Source organism: Mus musculus, chromosome 7 (assembly GCF_000001635.26).
Source record: "Mus musculus strain C57BL/6J chromosome 7, GRCm38.p6 C57BL/6J".
In the NCBI taxonomy this organism is placed as follows: Eukaryota; Metazoa; Chordata; class Mammalia; order Rodentia; family Muridae; genus Mus; species Mus musculus.
In genome coordinates, this window is record NC_000073.6 from 133825107 (window position 1) to 133842506 (window position 17400).

Genomic DNA, 17400 nt, shown 5'->3' on the forward strand with positions numbered 1-17400 from the left:
ATAATAATCGAATTGTATATACATATGACACAGTTTTTGAAAATCAGTATTTTTCTTTTATTTATTTATAAATTTTTTATTAGGTATTTTCTTCATTTACATTTCAAATGCTATCCCAAAATTTCCCCCATACCCCTTCCACCCCCCCACCCACCTACTCCCACTTCTTGGCCCTGGTGTTCCCCTGTACTGAGGCATATAAAGTTTGCATGACCAATGGGCCTCTCTTTCCAATGATGGCCGACTAGGCCATCTTCTGATACATATGCAGCTAGAGACACGAGCTCTGGGGGTACTGGTTAGTTCATATTGTTGTTCCACCTATAGGGTTGCAGATCCCTTTAGCTCCTTGGGTACTTTCTCTACCTCCTCCATTGGGGGCTCTGTGTTCCATCCAATAGCTGACTGTGAGCATCCACTTCTGTGCAGAAATGGTCTTAATCACTGAGCCATCACTCCAACCCTGTTCTTGGATTTTTTTGAGAGCTCTTAGTATGTGTGCGTGTGTGTGTGTGTGTGTGTGTTTTTAAAGATTTAATTAATTTATTTATTATATGTAAGTACACTGTAGCTGTCTTCAGACACACCAGAAGAGGGCATCAGATCTCATTACGGATGGTTGTGAGCCACCATGTGGTTGCTGGGATTTGAACTCCGGACCTTCAGAAGAGCAGTCGGGTGCTCTTACCCACTGAGCCATCTCACCAGTCCCGTGTGTATGTGTGTGTGTGTGTGTGTGTGTGTATGTGTGAGAGAGAGACTGCTGAGCCATGTTCCTGGGCCCTGATCTTTATACATTTGATCTAGAATGATAAACTATGCTTATTTTATTACAATAATAAAAAAATAGAACGCTGATCATTTTTTATTATAGGATAGGCAGGTCAAGATCTTTCCATACTTTGTTCATTTTAACAAATCCTTTGTGTATTCTGTTTGGCATATTTGTAAACTGAGACCCTGATTTGGGGTGTGAAATATTTGTACTCACAGTGTCTCTGTGAGTCCCTCGTGGTGACCAGCCAGGGGGACAGTAGTACAAGAGTCATTAAGATGAGGTCATCCCATCTTCCCTTTGGGCAGTTCCATTTTCTGTTTGGAGGACATTCAGAGCCCGTCTTACTCATCTCCTTTGTTGTCACACCCACATCCTATGTCCTCCTGGCTGTCCCTATTCTTTCTGAAATGATTCTGCCTGCCACTCAACTTCGAGATTTCGAGGTTCATCATTTCAAAGAATTTTTGGCAGTTTGAAGTGCCTGCCCGTCTTTATTCTCTCAGTGTCCTTCCTTAATTTCAGTGATACTTATTCTCATTGAGTTTGAATCTTGTAGTGATCATTAGCTGTAGAAAACCATAGAACATTCATCTGAAATGAAGGCCTACCTGAGAGCAACGCCAGTGTTCACAGACATGCCACTGTTTGGGTAGCGCCCCGCCGCAGCTCTACCATCCAGCCCTCCTCTGAGACTGAGTCCTGCACCATCCTTGGGTCGGTGTAGGAGTCTCTTGCAGGTCCTTTCCCTTGGCTACTGGGCTGTGCTGGAGGCAATTCTGCATGCTCTTCTATCTGGAACCATCAGCCTCTGTGAGGACAGATGCTTCAGATAGGATGTGCACAAGCCATCAAGCCACCACCTCAGACTGATCTGCAGTAGTTCTCTGAGTCTGTGTCCTACAAGCCCAGAGATCTGAACAAATTTTATTGTGTATGATTTCCTGCAAATCACGTGATATCTTCAGAACTGAAATACTGTTTATTGAGTGTATTTCTGACAGGTGAAAGTTTGCTTTAGTGGGCATCAACAAGCACCGAATTCTCTGCTTAAAACCGAAAGGCCAGCCGGGTGTGGTGGCACACGCCTTTAATCCCAGCACTCGGGAGGCAGAGGCAGGCGGATTTCTGAGTTCGAGGCCAGCCTGGTCTACAAAGTGAGCTCCAGGACAGCCAGGGCTATACAAAGAAACCCTGTCTCGAAAAAACAAACAAACAAAAAAAACCCAAAAAAACAAAACAAAAAAACCTGAAAGGCCTCTGTTGACTTGCTTCCGGCATGTCTTGCAAACCTTTGAAGAGCCCACTGGGCCGTGCGGCCTGTCTACTGTTACCTGGAGATCTGGATGAGACGTGGATCTTCCTACTTCAAATTAAGCTGAAATTTCCCTCACTGGTGTGCCCTCCATTTTTGAATTTCAGTTAATTCCAGATGTACTCAAGTTGACAACCAAGAGCAACCACCACACCACCCAATGGCAGGACTGTGCTCAGGTCTGACTCTTCACTGTAGATGGAAGGACAAAGTACCTTGGGTCTGTGGGAAGGACACACAGAACTGTTTGCTGCAACAGGCAAAGCTCCTTTGGGAGCCAGATGAGATTCGTGTTCCTGGTGTAGCTGTGCTCTGGCTCAGTCAAAACGAGGATAAGGATTCATACCACAAGCATCAGACATTCAGACTAGACAGACTTTTGTCTTTGGCTCAAAAGTGTGGCTGATAATTATGCATTTACAGGGTCTTTCATGGTGTCTGTTTCCTCCCATGGATTACGCATGAGAACCACCTGAAAGACATTTTATTCATTGACTGCCTGATGCTAGCCTTCTGTCTTAGTTAGGGTTTTACTGCTGTGAACAGACACCATGACCAAGACAAGTCTTATAAAAAAACAACACTTAATTGGGGCTGGCTTACAGGTTCAGAGGTTCAGTCCATTATCATCAAGGTGGGAGCATGGCAGTATCCAGGCAGGCATGGCGCAGGAGGAGCTGAGAGTTCTATGTCTTAATCTAAAGGCTGCTAGTGGAAGACTGACTTCCAGGCAACTAGAGTGAGGATCTTATACCCACACCCACAGTGACACACCCATTCCAACCAGGTCACACCTATTCCAACAAGGCCACACCTTCAGATGGTGCCACTCCCTGGCCCAAGGATATACAAACCATCACACTTTCCTTCTGCAACAGAAGGAAGCAGGGATCAGGACCCACAGTCTGCATGTCTGATCCTGCCCCAAGCTACACTAGGAGGTGGAGAAGGAGAGAGGAATGGGAGAGACTCTCTCTCTCTCTCTCTCTCTCTCTCTCCCTCTTCCCCCCCCTCTCTGTGTATGTTTGATTCCTGCTCTGGGAGAGGCTTGCTATTCTGGTCCTGGTGAGGCCCTCAGACCAGGAACTGGTGGAGACTGAGGGACTATCTAGGGATGTTCATGTTTTGCTCTCTCTAGACTTTTTACTGCTACCCTGATGCTGTAGGACAGGGTTCCCTTGGTGTGACCCCGTGCGTGTGTGTGTGTGTGTGTGTGTGTGTGTGTGTGTGTGTGTGGCCATAGACCCTGCTTTGTCGTCCGTTGTACTCTGAGGCTCTGTCTGGAGGGTGGAAAGACGCCACAGCTATACAGCCTTTTTATTCAGACAACCTGGACTGTGAGCTCTAGGAACTAGAGCAGCCTGCCAGCAGCCGGGCTGGGATCTTTTCAGAACATCAGATACTGGGGTGCTAGCTTTTATCTTCCCATATCATGTCCAGATTCAGCCTAGCTCTGTGCGTCAGAACTCTGGAGTCAGAGACTCTCAGCCTGGCTCTGCCCTGATTCACTCTGTAGCCAGCCTGCTGTGTGGGGGTTCTGTATCTGTAGCAGGGCTGGAGAGAGCCCGGATGAGATAGGTAGTAGATTTAAAGCACTCTGCACACGCCTGCTTGTCAGTGCTGGCTTAAATAGTAGCTTTGTCATGGCTGGCTTTGTGATTGTGGGAAAAAAAAAAATCACTAAGTTGTTCCCATAGAGTAAGTTTAAAAATGAATTCGTGTGCTTGTCTGAAATCTGGGAGAATTCTAGTAATTCATGTTTTTCTCTTGTACAAAACAATTTTTTTTTTCTGAGGAGGGGTGGGGAGGGGCAATGTGAGGGGGGCTGGGAGGAGAAGGGGGGCTGGGAGGAGAAGGGGGCTGTGAGGAGAAGGGGGGCTGTGAGGAGAAGGGGGGCTGGGAGGAGAAGGGGGCTGGGAGGAGAGGGGGGGCTGGGAGGAGAGGGGGGGCTGGGAGGAGAGGGGGGCTGGGAGGAGAGGGGGGCTGGGAGGAGAGGGGGGGCTGTGATTGGGATGTAAAGTGAATGAATAAATTAATGGAGAAAGCAGCATCATCACCACCATCACCACCATCACCATCACCATCATCAGCCACCACCACCACACTGAGCAGTCATGGTGGTGCACACCTTTAATCCCAGCATTTGGGAGGCACAGGCAGGTTAGTTCCTGGCCAGTCAGGGCTTGATAGTGAGACCCTGTCTCAAAACAAAATAAAGAAAACCCAAACCAAAACAAAAGAACATTTAGAGTCTCAAACCCCACAGGATCCACACAAATTACTTAGTTTTCTTTGTGTCTTTTATTGTGAAAACACTTGAAATACTCAAATTTGCATCTTGGTTTTTTAATGATGTTTTAACATAAACTCAGTTGTTGTCCTGCCTGGTGGTATTTATCTCAAAACCAAATCAAGTTCTGCTCAGCTATTAAAAAACAAAACAAAACAAACGAAACCCCACCACCACTACCACCAAAAAAACCCCTGTTTATATGCTCTAAGGCCAGGATGAGAGGCAGTCTCCAGTCCAGGACTGAGCTAGAGGAAGTACTGAACGGGCCGAAAGCTTCCTTCCCAGAGAACAGAGGCCTGGGGCCCCGATGAGGGTGAGGGGGCGAGAACGATAGAAGCTGATTCCATACAGTTACAGTGAAAGGGAAAGTAAGGAGGGAACAGTTTAAATAATTCTGCTGTCTCTGCCCCGCAGGTGGGGGTTTTATGAAGCAAGGACAGACATTTTACATAGACTTGCCAGCTCTCAAAGCTTAACCCAGTAGCTTTATGGTGCTTTTTTTGTGGGAGCAAAGAGTTGGGGTTGGGGTTTAGCCAGGATGAGGCCTGAATATATTTGAAAGTGGATTCAAAGTGAACTTTAGTGCACACTTTACTTTAGACGAGCCAAGAACTGGAGATTTTCTTAGAGACTGTACAGGAGATCTGATTTATTGGTGGTATCCCTTGCCTGCCGGCCCCCCATGTTAGAATGCAGGCTTTACCGTTCCGGAAGGTGGGCCAGGGAGTCAGATTTACCGTGCTCCATGAGCAAGAATAATTCTGACCTTTATCACTTCCCACTCAGAACAAGTTGGGACCCCCCCCCCTTTGGACCAAAGGTTTAGTTGGGATTGCAGAAAATATGGCACAGATGCATGGAGGATAACATATTTATTGTACGTGTTTACAGTAGTATAAAGAAATTAATCACAGAGTATGGCCAGGCAATCTCACACAGATTTAAAATCAAGGCTTCATAGGAAGAGTGAAACAATGGCTCATCTAAGTGTGTTTATTCGCCAGGGAGCTTGCTGAGGCTCTTCAGAAGGTTACCTGAAGGCCTTGGGGGAAGACGGTTTTAATTAATGGAGTATGTGGACTCTCTGGGGCTGTGGGTCCTGAGTAGACACACTTGAAGCCTGCAGTGAGTCTCCAGACTAGTGGTTGCTTTAGGATCTAAAACGGATAGGCTAACTTACTATCTCAGCATTGTGCAAAAGAACTTTACAACAGTTTAGACCTGCTCTGCCCTGTCCTGTGTGACTGTTTTGTATCTTGTTTCTTCTTATCTGGTTAACCTCACGACGTGTTCACGACGTGTTGCTATTATTCCCCCCCCCCCCCCAGGGAGGGCTGGGATTTGAATGTGAAATTTCCTCACAGGCTAACAGGTTTGGATGTTTGGTCCTGGGCTTGTGGCATCTTTTGGAGGTAGAGCCTTCTTGGAGGAAGGGTCCCTGGGGGAGGTGGGCCTGAGACTTATAGTCTGGTGTGGTGGTTTGAATAGGAATGGCTCCCATAGATTCATGTGTTTGAATGCTTGGCCCACAGGGAATGGCACTAAGGAGGTGTGGCCTTGTTGGAGGAATGAGGGGGCAGGCTTTGAGGTCTCCTATGCTCAAGCTACGCCCAGTGTGGAATTCTGATCTCCTCCTGGCTGCCTTTAGAGCGACTTGTAGAACTCTTGGCTCCTCCAGCACCAAGTCTGCCTGCATGATGTCATGTTCCCACCCTGATGATAGTGGGCTGAACCTCTGAACCTGTAAGCCAGCCCTGATTAAATGTTGTCCTTTCTAAGAGTTGCCATGGTCACGGTGTCTGTTCACAGCAGTAAAACCCCAACCAAGACATCTGGCCCTGTGTCCTATTCCTTCTTTATTTTCTGAGTGCAGATGTTGCTTCTTTTCCATTTGACACTTCCTGTAAGGGTTATAGTTGAGGGGTCCTGGTCAAGAGTCTGTCAGCTTTTTTTTTTTTTTTTTTTTTTTTTAGTCATAAGAAGGCTTTTTAAACATTATTTGTTTGTTTGTTTATTTTTACATCCTGACTGCAGCTTCCCCTCCACCCAGTCCCTCTTCTTCACTTTCCCTACTCCCTCCAACCCCCTCTCCCAACCACTCCTCTTCCATTTCTCATCAGAAAAGGTCAGGCTCCCATGGATATCACCCAGCCCTGGCATAATCAAGTTGCAGTATGACTAGGCACCACTAGAGGAATCTCCTGCCAAGGCTAGATGAGGCAACCCAGTAAGAGGAGAGGGTCCCAAAGACAGGCAACTGAGACAGCTCCTGCTCCTACTGTTAGGAGTCCCATCCCACCAGAAGACAAAGCTATGCAACTGTACCATGTACAGAGGGCCTTGACTAGTCCCAGGCAGGCTGGTTGCCTGGTTGGTGGTTCAGCCTCTGTGAACCCCTATGGGCCCAGTTAGTTGATTCTGTAGGTTTCTTTGTGGTGTCCTTGATCCCACTGGCTCCCACAGTCCTTCCTTTCCCTCTTGTGCAGGACTCCCCAAGGCCCGACTAATGTTTGGCTGTGGATCCGTGCGTCTGTTTCCATCAGTTGCTGGGTGTAGCTTCTCTGATGACGACTGGTGAGGCTCTAGTCCATGAGCACTGCAGAGTTTCATCAGGAACCACCTCACTGACCTTTTTTCTTTTCGTTTTCTAGTCATGCTTCGTCCTATCCTAGATCTCTGGGCCACCCAGCCTCTGGCTCCTGGCCCTCCAGGCAGTTTCAGAGTGGGCTCCCTCTTGTGGCATGGGTCTCAAGCTGGGCCAGTCATTGGTTGGCCACTCCCACAATTTCCGAGCCACCTTTACCCCAGCACATCTTGTAGGCAGGACAAATTGTAGGTAGTGGCTGGGTTGGTGTCCCAGTTCCTCCATTAGAAGTCTTGCCTGATTATAGGTGATGGCTGATTCAGGCTCTGTATATCCCAGTGCTAGGAGTCTTAGCTAGGGTCACCCCCATAGATAAATAGGCATTTCCATTGCCTTAGGTTTCTAGCTCATCCCAGAGATGTCCACCCCCAACTCCAGTTGTCCCTACCAGTACTCTCTCCCTCTGTCCTCCTCACACCTGATCTCTCCTGTTCCTACCCCTCCCCCTCATGCAGTCCCCATGATCTGGTCACCCATGATGTCTATTCTGTTCCTCCCTTCCAGAGAGATTCATGCCTCCCGCTCCCTGCCTTGAGCCGTCCTTGTTACTTAGCCTCCCTGGGTCTGTGGGTTGCAGTGTGATTATCCTTCACTTTACAGCTAATTCCCACTTATAACCGAGTACGCACCATGCTAGTCTTTCTGGGTCTTTTCTAGTTCCATCTACTTTCCTGCAAATTTTATAATGTCACTGATTTTTACATCTGAGTAATACTCAATTGTGTAGGTGTACCACATTTTCTTTATCTGTTCCTCTGTTGGGGGACATCTAGGTTGTTTCTAGTTTTGGGCTATTACAAATAAAACTGCTGTGAACACAGTTCAGCAAGTGGAGCATCCTTTGGGTATATGTCCAGGAGTGGTATAGCGGAGTCTTTAGGTAGATTGATTCCCAATTTTCTGAGAAACTGCCATATTGACTTCCAAAGTGGCTGTACGAGTTTGTACTCCCACCAACCGTGGAGGAGTGGTCCACTTGCTCCACATCCTCACCAGCAAGAGCTATCACTTGTGTTATTGATCTTAGTCATTCTGACAGGTGTAAGATGGAGTATCAGAGTTGTTTTGATCTGCATTTCCCTGATGGCTGAGGATTGAACATTTCTTTTTTAAAAAATTTTTTAATTTTTTTTATTATTGGGTATTTATTTCATTTACATTTCCAATGCTATTCCAAAAATCCCCCACACCTCCCTGACACCCACTCCCCCACCCACCCACTCCCACCTCTTGGCCCTGGCATTCCCCTGTACTGAGGCATATAAAGTTTGCACTACCAATGGGCCTCTCTTTCCAGTGATGGCCGACTAGGCCATCTTTTGATACATATGCAGCTAGAGTCAAGAGCTCCGGGGGGTACTGGTTAGTTCATATTGTTGTTCCACCTATAGGGTTGCAGATCCCTTTAGCTCCTTGGGTACTTTCTCTAGCTTCTCCATTGGGGGCCCTGTGATCCATCCAATAGCTAACTGTGAGCATCTACTTATGTGTTTGCCAGGCCCCGGCATAGTCTCACAAGAGACAGCTCTATCAGGGTCCTTTCAGCAAAATCTTGCTAGTGTATGCAATGGTGTCAGCATTTGGAGGCTGATTATAGGATGGATCCCCGGGTATGGCAGCCTCTAGATGGTCCATCCTTTCGTCTCAGCTCCAAACTCTGTCTCTGTAGCTCCTTTCATGGGTGCCTTGCTCCCAATTCCAAGAAGGGGCAAAGTATCCACACCTTGGTCTTCGTTCTTCCCGAGCTTCATGTGTTTCGCAAATTGTATCTTATATCTTGGGTATGAACATTTCTTTAAGTGCTTCTTGGCCATTAGAGGTTCCTCTGTTGAGAATTCTCTGTTTAGATCTGCACCCCATTTCTAAATTGGATTATTTGGTTTGTTGCTGTCTAGTCTTTTGAGTCCTTTATATATTTTGGGTACCAGTCCTCTGTCTGATGTGGGGTTGGTGAAGATCTTTTCCCATTTTGTGGGATGCTGTTTTCTTTTTAAAAATTATTTTATCTCATTTTCTTTTCTCATGTTTACTTTTTAAAATATTTATTAATTTATTTATTTACATTCCAGTGCTGCCCCCTCCATCCTCCCCTTTGCCTCTGAGAGGTCAGCACCTCTCCATGTGCTCCCATCCTGGGCATCAAGTTTCTACAGGATTAGACACATCCTCTCCTGCTGAGGCCAGACATGACAGTCCTCTGCTACATGTGTTCAAGGCTGTTTCCCACTTTCTCTTCTGTTAGATTCAGTGTGTCTGGTTCTACATTAAGGTCTTTAATTCATTTGTACTTGAGTTTTGTGTAGTGTTATAAGTATGGATCGATTTGTGTTCTTCTACGTGCAGACATCCAGTTAGTCTAGCACCATTTGTTGAAGATGTTCTCCCTGTTCCATTGTATGGTTTTGGATTCTTTGTCAAAAATCAAGTGTCTGTGATATGTGGGTTTATTTCTGAGTCTCTGATTCAATTCCATTGATCCACCTGTTGTCTTTCTATACCAATACCATGCAGCTTTTATTATTATTGCTCTGTGGTATAGATTTAGGTCAGGGATGGTGATATCACCAGAAGTTCTTTTACTGTTCAGGAAGTTTTGGCTATCCTGTTTTGTTTTGTTTTGTTTTGTTTTTCCCATGTGAAGATGAGAATTGTTCTTTCAAGATCTGTGAAGAATTGTGTTGGAATTTTGAGGGAGATTGCATTGAATCTGTAAATTGCTTTTGGTAAGATGGCCATTTTCACTATCTTAATGGATTGGTAGATCCATGAGCAAGGGAGATATTTCCATCTTCTGATATCTTTCTCAATTTCTTTCTCTGGGTACTTGAAGTTCTGGTCATTCATGTCTTTTACTTGCTTGGTTACAGTTACATTATAAAATACAGATATTTTATGTTATTTGTAGCTATTTTGAAGGGTACTGTTTCCCTAACTTCTTTCTCAGCCTGTTTATCACTTGAGTAGAGAAGGGCTATTGTTTTCATTGAGTTAATTTTGTATCCATCCCACTTTGCTGAAGGTGTTTATTAGCTGTAGGAGTTCCCTGGTAAAATTTTTGGGTATACTTGTGTACACTACCATATCACTTGGGAATAGTGATACTTTGACTTTTTCCTTTTCAATTTGTATCCCCTTGATCTCCTTTAGTTGCTTTATTGCTCTAACCAGATCTTCAGTTACTGTATTGAAGAGATGTAAGGAGCGTGGACAGCCTTGTCTTGTCTTAGATTTTAGTGGAAATGCTTTAAGTTTCTCTCTATTTTATTTGATATTGGCTATTGGCTTGCTATATGTTGCCTTTATTATGTTTAGGTATGCCCCTGTATCCCTGCTCTGTCCAAGACTTTTATTATCATGAAGGGGTGTTGGATCTTTGTCAAACTCCTTTTCAGCATCTAGTGCGATAATCGTGTTTTTTTTTTTTTCTTTCAGTTTTTTTCTCATACCACATGGTGGCTCACAACCATCTGTAATGGGATCTGATGTCCTCTTCTGGTGTGTCTGAAGAGGTCAATGGTGTACTCATATACATAAAATAAATAAATACATCTTAAATTATTTATTGTATGTATACGAGAACACTGTAGCTGTTTTCAGTTACACCAGAAGAGGGTATCAGATCCCATGTGGGTGCTGGGATTTGAACTCAGGACGTCTGGAAGACAAGTCAGTGCTCTTAACTGCTGAGCCTCTCTCCAGCCCTCTGTAAGGTTCTTGTACCTTCATAGTCAACTCTTTGTTTAGGTTAGGGAAATTTTCTTCTATGATTTTGTTGAAGATGTTTTCTGGGTCTCTGAGCTGAGAGAATCTTTTCTATTCCTATTATTCTTAGGTTTGGTCTTTTCAAAGTGTTCCAGATTTTCTTAAGTTTTTGTGTCATGAGTTTTTTTTTTTTTTTAAGATTTTATATTTTCTTTGACTGGTATATTGATTTCTTCTATTGTATCTTCTATACCTGAGATTGTCTCTTCCATCTCCTGTGTTCTGTTGGTGATGCTTATATCATCTGTAGTTCTGTTCTCTTTCCTAGGTTTTCCATATGCAGGATTGCCTCAATTTGTGTTTTCTTTATTACTTCTATTTCCCCTTTCAGGTCTTGGACAGTTTTATTTATGTTCCTCATCTGATTGTATTTTCCTGAATTTCTTTATATTTATTTGCATCCTCTTTTAATGCCTGTACCTGTTTGAATGTATTTTCCTGTATTTTGTTAAGGGATTTCTTCATGTCCTCTTTAAAGGTCTCTGTCATCTTTATAAGATTGGATTTAGGAACCTGTTTTGGTGCTTCAGTTTCATTAGGAAGTCCAGGGCCTGTTGTGGTAGGAGAGTAGGCTCTGGTGGTACCTATTGCTCCGGGTCTTGTTGATTGTGTTCTTATGCTGTCTTCTAGGCATCTGGTTGTTTAATCCTGATGATGGCAGGACTTCTTGGGAAAGTGGGTTGACCTGTGGGCCAGACAATGGAGCTCAGAGTACCCTACTCTGTTGGCTGTGCCTCAGACAGACCCTATGTGTCCCAAGCAGACCCAGCTGAGGTGGTGGGCTGGTCCAACTAGGATGGGTAGTCAGGCAGGGTTCCAAGCTGGTTAGTTTTGAGTCCCCTAAAGGTTGCCATAGAGGGACAGGACACTCTTGGGGTCCTTCAAGTCTCCTCCAGACCAGAGAGCCAAAGCAGAACTAGACGATGGGGCTCCAGGGAGCACACATGCTACTCATCTCTGCTGACTGTCTCAGGCAGACCCTACTTTATTTCTTTTGAGTACTTCATACAGGAAGTATCTCCATCACTCACCCCTCCTTCTCTCCAACACTTCCCGTGCCTCCTCCCCAACCCAAAGTCACAATCCTTTTTATTATTGTTACATGTATGTATGCATGTATATATGTGTATATGTGTGTGTATATGTACATACACACACACACACATATAACTTATGAAATCTGTTCAACATTGTTTAGATGTACATGTCTCCTGGGCTGACCACTTGGGATTGGATAACCTGTGTGGAAATTCTTCCTTGGAGGAAACCGCTTCTCCCTCTCTCAGCAGCCACTGAGCATCTATAGCTGATCTTCTAGGGGTGGGACCATGTGGTCCCTGTCTTCACTGGCATGTCAACTGGTGGTGTCATTATACTGGTCTTACTCATGGGTATGCTTTTTACATGTTATGTCTCACAAGTTTAAGAAGTGAAAACTGAATTCAGTAAAGAAACCTTTTATAATTGGAAGGAATTCATACCTGGTACTATAACCCCATCTGACTACTTGTGGCTGGTGAGGATATGAAATTTTTTATTTTTATGTGTTTTTTTGAGATAGGGCTTCTCTGTGTAGCCCTGACTATCTTGGAATTCACTCTGTAGACCAGGCTGGCCTTGAACTCCGAGATCTACCTACTTATGCCTCCATGAGTGCTGGGATTACAGGCAGTGCCACCACCCCTTGGCTGAGGATATGAATTCTTAAACCAGCCAAGCTGTTCCCTATTGGATGGTGGCTGGATCCTGTGACGAGACAGTGTTTAACTCTGCAAGAAACACCAGGTTTTCCTCTAGCAGCCATTATGTTCCTTTCAGTAGTGACAGTTGCCACTGGTGAGTGTGTTTCTTGACATTTGGTGGCCAGGCCTTTGGATTTTCCCCTTTACCATCTACACTGCATTGCGGTATCACATCCATGAGAATTTGCAGTCTCTGGAGGATGTGATGTGGTGCCCTTTACATATATTAATTCCCCATCCTTGTCTCTCTCTTTGCTGAGGTGTCTATTTAGATCTTAACTTCTTAATTAGGCCGCTGTGCTGTTGCTGAATTTTAATGAATTCTTTGTATATTTGGGGTATGTCTTCCAGCAAATATGTTTTGCACTTCTTAATCGGCAATGTGTCCATTTCATTCTTACTTTGGACAGGAATTTTTGCAGAGTTTATAGTTGTAGGCTGACAGTTTTTTTTCCCTTTAGTTTGAATGTATTCCTGCACGCTGCTCAGGTTCCCATTGGCATCCCTGGGAACCTGGATGTCACCTGACAGTCTTCTGTCAGTGCTACCCGCTTCCTCTCTGAAGGCGTGGCGAGCCTACCATTGCCTTCATCCTCTCTAAAGGTGTGGGGAGCCTACCATTGCCTTCGTCCTCTCTGAAGGCGTGGGGAGCCTACCATTGCCTTCGTCCTCTCTGAAGGCGTGGGGAGCCTACCATTGCCTTCGTCCTCTCTGAAGGCGTGGGGAGCCTACCATTGCCTTCATCCTCTCTGAAGGCGTGGCGAGCCTACCATTGCCTTCGATGCTCTTCGGGCTCATTTCGGCACGTCTAGGTGCATTTTACTTCCTAGGGTTAGGTACTAATGTTCTGTGAGGAGCAGAGGAAGCCCTGACTGAATGTGTTGTGATAGTGGGCATGGCCGTGACCACATCAAGGACTTCATAGTCTAAAACCCATGGGAAAATGGTAAAGCCTGTCCCTACCCCAAGCCTCAGAGGCATGACAAAGCCCTCCCTTCTGTCTCAGTGTGGAGGTTGATGTGTGTGCAGAACATGTCCACTGCAGCTTTCTCTCCTCAGATATTTATGACCAGACTCCACTGCTCCTACAGAGATTAGCTAAACCTGCCCTTGACTCAGCTGCACGCCATGAGCCCACCTCCTTGCTTACCAGTGTGCAATAACCCACATCCTTGTCCAAGTGTACACAATAGCCCTGCCCTCCTATTCTGCTCTATATGAGGAATGTGCTGTGCTCCCAGGGTGCTGAGGCCTCTCTATCAGAGAACCCAGTCTACCCAACTCCAGCTTTTCTCTGTGTGTCTTTTCTTCATTCCCTTGCTATCCCTGGTCAGCTCCATCCCTGGAAGTGTGCAAAGACATGACACTCTTCATCTCTTAATTAGCTGTGATCTACTTTCCTTTGCTATTTCATCTGTCTTCCATTCTTGTTATCACCTTTTCCTGTCTGGCCCTGGCTTGATCTCAGCTCAGTCTCCTCAGGCCAATTTCATAGTCTATGGTTTACATCTTTAGGTGGTGTTTTGTATCCTGGGTAAATTCTTCAGATATATAATCACTGTCCCCTCCCCCCATCCTCTCTTCTCCCCCTTTCCTCCTTCCCCTCTTCTTGTCTCCCACCTCTCTGTCCCCGTCCCTTCCTCATATCTAGCCTAGGCTCCTCTCAGCTCCTGTGGAGCAGTAGGTGACCTTGAGCTCCTGTTCCTCCCAAGGGCTGGGATCACAGTGCGCCACTGCACTGTTTGATGTGGCGCAGGGACTTTGCACATGCTAGGGGAAATGCTCCACCGGCTGAACTGCAGCCCCAGCCTGGCATCATCTTTTTACCTGTGCCAACTTTCTGTTTAACCCAGCGACAGAGTTTCTTGTTCCAACCATGATGCTTTTTAAAATAATTTCTATTCACATTTCCCCCTCAACTATTTCTTTAAATTCTTACCTTTTTCATTGTTTATTCAGTTTGTAGCTAGAATTCCAATTTCTTTGGGCTGTTGTATATAGCTCATGGATCTCTTGAATCTCACAGTCTGGATCTCTCCCTTTCTTGGTCTGGATCCCAGCTGCATGGACGGCTGCCTTATTCAGCGTGTGTTAGTCTTCGCTCACAATCCATGCTGCCAACACTGCCGCCTGCAGTCAGCATGTGCTTCCTCTTCTGCAGATAGGAGGACCCACACACCAGGGCCACTCTCCATCTCCCAGACAGTTTTGTTGAGGGCAAGCTGGTTCTTGCTGCTTTCCCAGACTGGCATCTTCAGAGCATGGCTGTGGTTCAGCCTGGCCCCATGGAAACAGCACTCTCATCTTTCTCACACACACTGGACCATCTCTGACCCTATATGTTCTATAATTCCTGTCTTTTCCGTCTTCCTGCAGTGCTCTCTGTATGCTGAGGTACCATTCCTCTGCTTTCCAGTCCCTGATCTGAGCAGAGGTGGGATGTGAGGAGAAATGGTGGGCTGTCCCTGGGTGCTGGTTCTACTTTCAGCAAGACCAGCAATGCCTCAAAGGGAGTGTTTCACAGCAAGCATGAAGCTGTGGCCAGACTGTGCAGTCCTCTATGACATGAGTGCCCATGATAGTATCATTCTTTTCTCTACTCCTATATTATTAACAGTACTGCATGATCAGTAATTCTTTGTCTTTATTATTATTTATAGTATTATTATTAATTATATGTAGTAATGGGTCAGTATGAAGCCTCTCATTACCCTCCCTTGTTCCCATCATACATTTACTGAGTCTCATCTAAACTCACCTCCCTCCTACTTCTGTGTCTTTATTTATTTTTATTTTTATTTTTATTTTTATTTTTATTTTTGGTTTGCGACCTGGTGTTGCTAAAATTCCTTCCAAGGGTGAGATGAAGTGACATCTACCCTTTTGAAGGTTCTAACAGAAAACAGAGCATGATTCCTCCAATGGTCACTCTGGGGAGCCAACAAGTTAATTAGGCTTCCTTACAGAGCATAGGTAAAGGGTTGCTTACAGGGGTAAAGATGCTCCTCACCCCAACAGGCGGAACCTGGAAAGCCTCTCTACCCAGCAGGGGTGAGGGCTTCCCGGTAGCTGTCTAGATGGAGCCCCTTTCTCAATTCTTCCCGATTTATTTCCATGCACATTTAAGGCAGAATTGAATACGGCAGGAGGCAGGGACATGCTCTCCACCCGACTCCAGTACGGGGTATAAACAGTCAACAAGCCCCAGTGGGATGGTCCTTCTGCAAAGGTGCACAGCCAAATGCTCCCAAGATGGCAGATGCTCGGCTCAGAGGACCGCCAATCACCACACTCGGTGAGATTCTTCAGGGTTGCTTAGAGGAGCAGGGTGAATGGTTATTTATAGGAGGATGAACACCTTGCTGTTGGTTACAGCTCTGGGAATACACTGGTCGTTCTTGGCTTCCTATTCTTATGATCTTATGTGGGCATATCTCTAGCTCTCATACCTGGTTGCAGAAGATAAATACTATTCCTATTTGCTTAAATACATAGAGATCTCTTGCTTATAGGTGGCAATATGCACCCAAATGAAAAAGCTACACAAAAGCTTAGCTGTGCTTCCAGGACTTTGCCATAAAATATTCAGTACCTTGGTTATATGACTATGTGAAGTGAAATGCACAATGTTGGCTGAAGTTTTGTCTATAATAAATTACTGTATGGAGTGTTTATTTTTAAAGATTGAGTTGAAGTCACATGGACTGTTATATAAGTGTACAGTAGTGGTTTATTAATCTAAAAAGACGAGTTGCAAAGTAGCCCCTCTTTGTGAATGTTGTCCACACTAAATAACTCTTTGAGTGGATTTCCCCTAAGTTATTGCTGGTGCTCATCCCTGGGTGGGCACATGATCGGGCACAAGTAAACTCTTATTCTCTTTACAATATCATGCCTATAATCCTAGCACTCAGGTGGCAGAGGCAGGAAGATTCCAAAATCAAGACTATCCTGGGCTACTTAGCAAGACCCTGTCTCAAAAACCAAAATGAAACAAATACTGTATTGCTTGATTTTTCTATTTTTTTCTATTCTTTCTTTCTTTTTTTAAAGAACTAAACAAACAAACAAACAAACAAACAATGGATAGGGATTTTTTTAATATATACCAGAAAAGATGATGAAAGTACTGTCTCTTTTGGGGGGAGTGGGCAAAGTGTTAAATAAGAAAGAACTTTTTTTTTTTTTTAACTTTCTAATTCTGAATGTCTGTTTTGGTTTTTGTTTTTAAAAGAAAGATGACAAAGCATGCTCCCTACAAGTCCACTCAGTGCCTGGCAGCAGTTACATTCCTAGCTGAGTGAGGCTGTACCCCACTGCTTATGCTTGTAAGATTAGTCTGCCTTTTAGGCTTTGAAAGGGGGTATGCTATCACATACTGCGGTGAGAGAGTAATGTACACCAGATGACAGTTCCAAGATCATCCCAAGGAGAAGGGTCCTGGGCATGTTAAGGATGTCTAGATGAAGAATGGAGGATGTTACATGAGAGAAGTAGGGGGAGGAGTTAAGCATGGAGGGTGGAATGGGTGGGAGAGGGAAGCAATACCTGGTGGGAAGATTAAAAAAGATTTATTCATAGCTGAGCTGAGATCAAAGTCGTGCACTTGTAACCGGTGCAGAGGAGGGAAGCGAATCTGTTTTCCGACAGTTTTATGCACAGCTGGGGGGGCTTTCTGGAGTGATCAGTGGCTGCCTTTGGGTTCTGTTTGCAGAGCAGGTTTAGTTACTGCCTGCCACAAGAGCGTGGACATGAATCTTGGCTGTGGAGGACTTACCTAGAGCCAGCAGCACATAAATATGACAGCGTGGCCCCAGTAGGAGCAGGGGATTTCTTATGCAGGATGTTGGTCTGATGGATGCAAAGAAC

The 17400-nt window shown here is 45.1% G+C and overlaps 1 protein-coding gene across 2 annotated transcripts in view; it reads left to right on the forward strand.

Annotated features, from left to right (window-relative positions):
* Fank1 (fibronectin type 3 and ankyrin repeat domains 1) overlaps positions 1-17400 on the forward strand; it is a 104701-nt gene that overhangs the window by 48271 nt on the left and 39030 nt on the right. The window lies entirely within an intron of this gene.